We start from the raw sequence: 9,991 nt of genomic DNA on the forward strand, positions 1-9,991 counted from the left end.
TTACTCATCCGAATTAAGAAACCTATGGCCGAGAATCGCGACCGGAGACCTCTTAAGGAATTCGCCCAACCCTCTGACGAGGAACCTAGTTCGAGTATAGTAAACCCCCTTATTCCTGCTAACAATTTTGAACTAAAACCGTCTTTATTGCAATTAGTGCAACAGAACCTATTCGCGGGTCTCGCTACTGAGAACCCAAATCAACATTTAAAAGTTTTTATCCAACTGGCCGACACTTTTAAATCTAACGGCGCTTCACCGGATGCGATCCGTTTGACATTATTTCCTTTCTCCCTCAAGGATAAAGCACGTTCATGGTTAGATTCGCTTCCAACTAATTCAATAACTACCTGGGAAGACCTTAGGAGAGTATTCCTTGCTAGATATTTCCCCCTAGTAAGATTGTTGTTCTTCGAAACCAAATAAGTAGATTTACTCAAAACCAAGGAGAATCGCTTTCTGAAGCTTGGGAGAGATATAAAGAGCTATTAAGAGTCTGTCCACACTATGGCCTAGAACAATGGCTGATCGTTCATACCTTCTACAATGGACTCCATTATAACACCAAGATGAGCATCGACGCTGCCGCAGGTGGCGCGCTGATGAACAAACCTTACCCTGAAGCTTGTGACCTAATTGAGGATATGGCCCAAGACCCTTACCAATGGGGAAATGAACAAGCATCAGTAGAGAAGAAGGAGACCCAAGGTGGAATACATGAGGTAAGCTCTCTAGACATGATGCAAGCAAAAATGGATGCTTTAGCCCTTAAGATCGAACATATGTCTACAAACACTAACACCGCAGCGGTAGTCCACATAGAGCGTGAACTTTGTGGATCTAAAGGACACGAATCAGCGGAGTGTAACCTTTTGAACGACCTGAACACCGACCAAGTGAATTACGCCCAAGGTAACCCATTTTCAAACACCTACAAACCTGGATAGAAGAATCGTCCAAATTTTTCCTATAAAAACCAGAACCCTATCCAAAATTATGCACCTCAAAGACCACAAGGTTATCAAGCCCAAAAACCAAATCAACCTATGCAAGGTATGCCTCAAAAGTCTAACCGTGAGAAGATCATGGAGAGATTTATATCAGGCCAGACTCAACAAAACAAAGAGTTCTTAAACCAGAACATTCACGTAAACAATCTGATAACGCAATTAGGAACCAAGGTTGATCAGATAATCACTCACAACAAGATGCTTGAAACCCAGATCTCGTAGGTAGCACAAAACCAAGCCCCACAAACTACACCTGGAGGCCAATTCCCTGGACAACCTCAACCGAACCCTCGAGGGCAAGCTAACGCTATCTCGTTACAAAGTGGGACCGCTTACGAAGGGCCTCATAACCCAGCAATGAGCGAGTCCAAAACTTCTAAAGAAAATAAACCTACCAACCAAGAATAGGAACCGGTAGAACCCGAGAAACAAACCAACCAAGAAGGAGAAGCCAGGGATAAAACTTACAAACCACCAATCCCATATCCGCAAAGACTTAAACAAACCAAAATTAACAACCAATACCAAAAATTTATAAAAGTAATAGAGAAGCTTCATGTAGAGATTCCTTTCACCGAAGCTATCACCCAAATTCCGTCTTATGCCAAATTTCTCAAAGACATCTTAACCAACAAGCGTAGGCTTGACGATCTAAAACCCTTGGAATGCAACTTTATTTCCGAGGATAAACTCGCTAAGAAGGAGAAAGACCCTGGTAGTTTCTCTATACCTTGCATCCTAGGGAGTCATGTGATCGACAAAGCTTTCCTAGATTTAGGTGCTAGTGTGAGTTTAATGCCCTTAGCTGTATGTAAAAGGTTAAACTTAGGAGAGTTACAACCAACTAAGATGTCCATCCAATTAACCGATAGGTCTGTTAAGTATCCTGTAGGCATTTTAGAAGACATCCTAGTTAGGATCGGTCAACTTTATATCCCAACAGGCTTTGTGGTCATGGATATCAAGGAAGACGAAGATATCCCTATCCTTTTAGGTAGACCATTCTTATCAACAACCGGAGCTATAATAGATGTTAAAAGAGGAAAATTAACCTTCAAAGTAGGGGATGAAAAGATCAAGTTCATTCTTTCAAAATTCCTGATGGCACCAATCCTAGGAGTCGCATGTTATGCGATCGATATCATAGACGAGTGAATAAGAGAATTTGATCGAGGAGAACCTGTGATCGAACCATTTTCAAACCCGAATGAAAAGGATGACGAGCTAGAGGAAACAAAACCTCACACTAACGAATGTTTGGATCTTACTCCGGACCTTTCACCAAATTCTCAAAAACCAACTCAAGAACTTAAGGTATACCTATAAGACCCCAATTTTGTCCCTAAGATCCGTCACGGTATCATGTTATTGCACAAGTGCATTGCCTCAAGAATCGTAGCATGTTTGGCTCCTTAACCCTAGGGTTGGGACTTGTTTGAGTGTTTTGAGACCACCAAGCATGCTTGTATTGTGTATTATTGCATTTCTTATTTTGATTACTAACCAAAAGCACAAAAATATGTCACTAGTTTTTTTTGTTTTGAAGCTCAAGTGATCATGTGCTCCCCAATGCTCCTAGGAGGCTCCTAAGCCCAAAGCAATGGCTAGATGAAGATGAGAAAAAGCATGGAAATGGTCCACAAAGTTCTTAATCATCATATATGTTTCCCAAGTATCTCAATTTACCAATTTGATCAAGATAACCCAAAGGGCTTGAAGATTGTTTCCCAAGGAAACCCTAATTTCACTATGCTTTGACTGTGCCTTGCCCATGAAGCAATCTCAACCTCTTATCAAATTTAATCAAGGGAAGTTCTTTAATTCATCATTTTATGCATATTTGAGCCTATTTTAGGCCTCTCAATCATTTATTCATCAAGATTGGAAGTTTGGCCTTGAAAAGTTGACCAGTCAAGCCATCTGACTAAACTGAGGATCAATGAGATACAACTTTTGATGTATTTGTTAAATGAAGATAACCCCAGGAGAAACAATATTCCTAAGAACCATATGAACAACTTTCAGGTTCATCAAACATCCATTTGAAGCTTGGAAGGTCATAATTCATTTCAAAACATTATAGGTCATTTTGACTGAAACCCTAATTTTGGGTCAACTTACCAAGGGAATAACTTCTTTAATTTTTATGATTTTGAGGTGAGACAAAATTCATTGGAAATTTTAAGATGTCTACTTCAAATTTTATATTGGAAAAAATTTCATAATCCTAAAATAAATACATGTGATAATGCAAAACATTATAGGTCATCTTGGACCTAATTCATTGAATTTGAAAAAGTACCCAACTTGAAATACCCATAACTTTGTCATTGAAAATTCAAATGATGCAAACTGTGAGTCTAGATTGACCATCTTGAAAAGATCTACAACTTCGATGTTTGAGATTTTTTCATTTGAAGCTTGTATCATGAAGACAGAGGGGTTTGATTAAGCTTGCTTTTGGTGAAATTTTTTCAAAGTGATTTGAATATGTTTTGTACTTGAATTTTCCCAGCCAGTTTTCATCAATTTGCATGTGCCAAATGATTTTTTTCCTAACATGACTTTTGTTCCTTATTTCAAGGGATTTCCAACAATTACTCACAGTACTCATTTGGGTCTACCATTTGTGAGTTTCAAAATTCTTTTCATTTATGTGCATTTTGGTATTTTATGGTGAAACTTGAATTGCAAGCATGTTTCAGTCCAATGCACACGACCAATTGCCCTCTACATGATATCAACAAGCTTTTGCATTCATCCATGGGCCTTCCACACGTGTGATCAGCCATATTCAACTATAAATAACACCTTCATGAGCTTCATTTGCTAACCTTTTGGAGATCCCAAGTGCTGTAGAAGTGAAACCATAGCCATCACTAAAGGAATTAATCACTTTTTTCAATTTTTCGAGCTTGAAATTCAGCATCATTAGTTGAGTTTTAAAGCCAAATTCCTTAGCCTATCACTTCCATTACATTCATAGATCAAAGAGGAGCAAGGATCTTGGAGAATTCGTGGCCAGAAGTTCATCAATTTGAAGGTATCCATTCAAACTTTTTGGATCTGAATCTCTTAATTCAATGTAGCGTTCTTGTGTTTATGTGGTTTTCGGAATTCCTCATACTTGAGGCAAGCTTGTGATGCTTTCAATTCTTCATTTCATGAACAATCAGTATGAACACCATGATTTTCTCCTTCACATTTCTCTCAATATAAGAAGAGTGAGGGAGATCCATTGGTACAGTGATGATCTACATCACACGAGCTTCATTTCCATGTCCTTATTTTCCATTTTCATTGAAGTTTATTTCTCTGCAAATGTGGTTAGATTCTGTTGCTTCCCCAGAGAAGACGGTGGTTTCCACCACCACCACCACGTGTCTTGCTCCTTGGCCATTGGATCACCTTACCACGATCTAATCTTGATCATTCGTTTCAATTACTTCATTTAATCCTTTGTGTGGCGCGTTTGACTCATGAGTAGCGTGTTCCCTCAGATCCATACCATTGCCTTGTGCCACGCCAATTAATGAAATGGGTCAGACGGCTGTGGCTTTTTCGCTTATTTTCATTTTCCATTTATTTTTTGTTAATTCCTTTTTTTTTCAATAATTCATTAAAAATTCATTTGAAGTCAGAAAAATATGAGACTAATTCCAAAAAATTTCTTGAAAAATATAGTTTCATATTATGATTTTTAATTATTTTTGTGACTTCATTTGATATTTTTTGTGAATTACTTGGTTTTTAATGGTTTTAATTCATTTTAAAATACTTTCTGACTTTTAAAAAATCCAAAAATATTTTCATAGCATCTATGGATCATGATAAGTCAATGAAAAATAGTCTCAATAATTTCTTGTTTGTTTTGAGATTATTTGAAATTTTAATTCAAATTTTGCAATTTTTGGTTGTTTTTAATTGATTTTAAATACTTTCTGGTTTCAGAAATTTGTGAGAAAATTAGTCAAAGCTTGTTTGACTATGTTGAACCTCTGAGGATTTAATTGGACTTGTTGAATTTGCTTTGAATTGAATTTCAGGTTCAACCTTATTTTTTTATTTTTTTATTTGTATTTTATTTTAATTCAAAAACGCCAAAAAAAATACCATTGACTTCTTGACTTGTTATCTTCATTTCTCTCCTGTTTGGTGTTGATTGAGGTTGAATTGATTCAACTTTGATCAAATTCATTGAATCTTGTAGTTTGAAAATCCTTATGGATCATCACTTAGAAAGATGAATGAATTTGATCAAGGATGAGTTATCCCTTGATCAATTGGGATTGTTTGTTCCTTTCTTTCCATCAATGGCCAATGAGTTAAAGTCTTGAGATTGGTCTTGACAAAAGAGAAGCTTAACCTTCTTTGATCCAAACCAAACTCAACTTGATCCATGATCAAGTGACTTATTTTGTGTCCAAGATAGGTTGCTTCTTGGTCAAGCAAATAACCAAAAGTTAATACAAGGCCCTTCCCCTTTTGTTTGGCATGGCAAGTTTATGGAGCTTGACTTATTAATCATGATCTCTAACTTGTGTTCTTTGCCTATATTCTTATTGACCGACCTCAGATAGGTGTGACTACTACATTAGTCCACTTACGATTGCTTAACATAGCGCTACATTGTCTTATGACAAGCTAAGATAACCTTACTAACTACTAACTTTAATTTGAGCTTTTAATTTCTTACCATTTACTTTTAATGCCATTTATTTCTTGCTCATTATTCATCTTGATTTTCATCTTTGCTCACTTGAGCACATATTTTATGTTTATGCCATTTTTCTTTTGCCCATTTGAGCCCATTATTGTGTAAATATATTGTTATCTTGTGTTGTTTTATGTTTGTTTTGATGTGAACCAAAAATACAAAAGGAGAAAGAACTTAGAATTAGGATTTACCTATGCTTAAAGGAGTTCAAGAGCAACTAGGCCTCATGCCTTTAGAATGCAAAATTTGTTAAAGACCAACTAGGCCACATGCCTTTAGAATGCTAAAACTCAAAGTTGATCTCAAAGGACTTCTCTCTAAGCTTATTCTTTGTCCATTCCCTTTATTGTGTTATGAGCTTTTTGATGTTTGCTTTTGTGTGATAGGGATTCCATCATAAGGTTGTGAAAAGAAGACAATTGTCATGAGTAGCCAAGTTAAGAGCCAAGCCAAATGGAGATCCTAGGAGCTTGATTTCAAATTTTTGATTGCTTGTTTGTGTGCTAAGTCCAAAGGAAAGGAGCATCTTGAGTCATCTCTATGACTTCAAGAAAAGGAACTCCAAGGGTTTTTCTTTCCTCTCTTATCTTTGTATGCTTTAGGAATAGCCCTTCTCTTCTCCCAACTCTAACCAAGCTAAAAAATCATTTTTCAAACTTTGACTTTGTTTCAAATTAGAAACCTAGGCCTTATGCCTTTGACTTTTCAAAACCATTTTCATAAATACTCATTATAAATAAACTTTAATTCAAATTTGACTTCATTTTGTAAATAAATCTAATTTGTAAATACAATCCATTTCAAGTCGTTTTGTGGTTCCAATGGCCACTTATTAAAACCTTTTCAAAACATTAGTCATAGGTTTGAGTTATCATAGTGGTTAATGTAAATCTCACCTCATCCTTAGTGTTGGATTATAAGCCTTCCATGCTTATTATAGGGTTAACCCTTCACTAGCATGTTGAAGCCTTCCTCACATGGTGGATTGTTGGTTTAGGTTGAGTTTTCTCCCTTTGATAACAAAAGACCTTAAGGCTTCTGATTAAAATTAATTCACCAATCTTTGAGATTTTTACCCCGAACTACGAGGTTTTGATCCTCCTTTGTGATGGTACGTAGGCAATGGGTTCATCCATTCAAACAACAAAATTTGTAAATATAATATATTCTCTTCTCATCCCTCCAATATTTTACACAAATCTTTTCACAAATACCAACCTAAAACACATATTTGCAAAAAAGGTTCCCTTAGAGTACTAAGAATGTTTTGGGTGCGTAAAACCTTCCCATTTCATAACCAACCCCCTTACCTAGATCTCTGACATTTTTATTAGTTTTTGATTTGAAAAACTTCTTACTTGGCTTTTGTTCGCTTTTTAGCCTTTCCTTTGGACAAATAAAAGTGCGGTGGCGACTCGAATTGTATGTTGACTTTTGGTTTAGTCAATAAACCTAAAGGTAACGAAAACCCCGCTATAGAAAAGTGGCGACTCTGCTGGGGACAAGCTTACCAAAGAATATTTGCTCTAGTGGGTTTAGCCTACTTTTTGCTTGTATGTGTTGTATGTTTATATTTATTTGTGCCATATTTTTGTGCAAATTTGGGATGAATGTATTGTTTGTAATGTATGAATTGCTTGATATATTAATTGCTTATATGCTTGGTGGTTTCTTGTGAGATGAGTTCTATACCCGAACTCGATTGCACTTATGATAAGAGAATGGCATAGTCTTGTTGACTTGTGTGGAGTTATTCCTTAACAAGTTAACCTGCAAGTCCATTCACTTGGTGGAGGTCTTATTGGGATCACTAATGTCACACGAGTAGTCGTGGTTAGGCATTACTCTTTCCAATAAGAACCCTAGAAGCCAAGGACCTTAGATACCTAGCCCATATTGGCCTATTTTAGGATGTAGTGCGAAGGTCGTTCAAGTGTAAGACTTGATGTGATTGTTACGCGATACTACACTCATAAGAGTCTCTCTTGAGAATATTTTTGGAAGACGAGTAGTCGTTTTATCTGATAATATCCGAAAGATGGGATGATGACTATGGGAACCTTTTAGAACATGATTGTCAGGTTTAACCATAGTACACTCCCATTCGGTAGTTCTTAACCGAGACTCCATGCTCGTGACTCACAACAAACCCGTGATTCGCGGTCGATTCGTTCTCGTATATCCTCAAAAACAATGGAACTTGGGTGTTGATAAGGTGTAAACCATAATCCACCAAAATGGATGATTGATATTGACGATGACTTGAACCATCCCGTGACCTTTGTATGGTGTGACTTGCTTGATCCTTGAGTGTGATTGTTGCATCCATGCATTCATGCATTCATCCGCATTCATGTCATCAACAGTAAGATTTTACAAGGAACTTAAGAGGTCTATTTGCAAATTTCCAGACATGGATAAGCAGAGAAGGAATACGAAAAAATACAGTTTCAGACAACCCGACTTGAAAGAGTTAAGGCGTATGACATCTTATGTATTAGAGCCCTTGGAATTCAAAGCTCTCCATGGGAAGCTTCTAACTATTCTCTCTACCAAAGTGGATGAAGGTCTGATGAGTGTGTTGGTGCAGTTCTACGATCCTCTATATCGGTGCTTCAGTTTTCTGGATTTCCATCTTTTGCCTACCTTAGAAGAGTATGCTTATCATGTGATTATACCTATTCTTGACCAGTTGTCGTTCAGTGGTTTGGAGAAGATTCCGTCCTCTAAAGAGATTGCTGACATGCTTCACTTGGAGGTATCTGACATTGTTGCCAATATGACTACCAAGGGTGGAATTCATGGTCTTCCGTCTGAGTTTCTGATTGCCAAAGCTACTTTGTTTGGGAAGGCCATGAGTAAGGAAGCTTTTGAAGCCATATTTGTACTCCTCATCTATGGGCTAGTGTTATTTCCCAACATCGACAACTTCGTGGATGTGAACGCTATTAGGATTTTCTCTTCTCTTAATCCCGTTCCGACTCTGTTGGGTGACACTTATTTCTCTTTGCATATGAGGAATGCAAAGGGTGGTGGTTCCATTGTATGTTGTCTACCTTTGTTGTTCAAGTGGTTTATTTCGCACTTGCCTCAGACGCTTGCCTTCAACGAAAACAAGGGATGTCTACGGTTGTCCACGAGACTTATGTCTCTCACTAATGATGATATCTTTTGGTATAATCGTGTTTATGATGGTGTTAAGATTATTGATTCTTGTGGTGAGTTCTCCAATGTACCTCTTCTTGGTACATGTGGTGGAATTAACTACAACCCCGCTTTGGCTCGCCGTCAGCTTGGGTTCCCTTTAAAGGATAAACCTAACAACATTCTGTTGGAAGGCTTCTTCTTTCAAGAGGGTAAAGATCCCCAAAACTTGAAGGATAGGATGGTCCGTGCCTGGCGCAAGGTTCATAGGAATGGGAGGAATGAGCTTGGTCTGAAGAACTGTGTTGCTTTGGAGCCTTACACCTCTTGGGTGAGGAAGAGAGCCCTCGAGTATCGCATGTCGTACGAGTATCCAAGACCTACCCCTATGATTATGGTTGGGCCTTCAACCCTCCCTAATCAAGGAGTAGAGGAGTTGAGAGACGAAGACCGTTCGTGTGTCTTGGGTTCGTGAGCGTGAGGAGTTTCTTCAACAGCTCAAGGATAAGGATGCAATGATAAAGTTTCTAGAGCATCAGGTCATTGATGAGCCCGATGATGTGGTTACTTATCTCCTGCCTCACTCATCTAGGTTTTGGAAGAAGAGAAATGATCAGCTCGCCAAAGAGAAGGCCGACATGGAAGCAGCTTATGAGAGAGAGGTGAAGAGGCTTCGTGCGACGTATCTCCTGATCTCGAAGGTTTTGGACGTCTACTTCTAGGGCTCCATAGGATGTTTATTCTCCTTTTATCTTGTATTGTATTTGGTTACCGAGACTGTACTACTTCATTGGTGTAAAAAGTTTCCAAATATTATATTGCTATGAGTATTCCACATATGTCTTAAAAAGTCAATATTTTCAAAACATTTGCAGATAGACCTTTATAAAGTTCCTCTGATAAAAACAAATCATATGCACGAGCATTGCATGCATCATATGCATAAGCAGGTTTTGGTTCCGAGCTTCTCGATACAGTGGTCTAACTCTTTGCTCTTCATTTATTTTGAAGACAAGATGACGCACCGGTACAACACCCGAGCAAATCATTCGAAGATCATGGAACACCTTGAGCAAGAGAAACGAGATCTTAAAGAGGAGATTGCTAGGCTGACTGCCAT

General features: G+C 37.8%; 1 non-coding gene across 1 annotated transcript; it reads right to left on the minus strand.

Annotated features, from left to right (window-relative positions):
- Nucleotides 1-407: 407 nt before the first annotated feature.
- On the minus strand, nucleotides 408-514 carry LOC127134108 (small nucleolar RNA R71). Its single transcript, XR_007807878.1, has one exon. It is a non-coding gene; the product is annotated as a small nucleolar RNA R71 (small nucleolar RNA).
- Between the last annotated feature and the right edge of the window lie 9,477 nt (nucleotides 515-9,991).

This window comes from Lathyrus oleraceus, chromosome 3, assembly GCF_024323335.1.
Source record: "Lathyrus oleraceus cultivar Zhongwan6 chromosome 3, CAAS_Psat_ZW6_1.0, whole genome shotgun sequence".
Classification (NCBI taxonomy): Eukaryota; Viridiplantae; Streptophyta; class Magnoliopsida; order Fabales; family Fabaceae; genus Lathyrus; species Lathyrus oleraceus.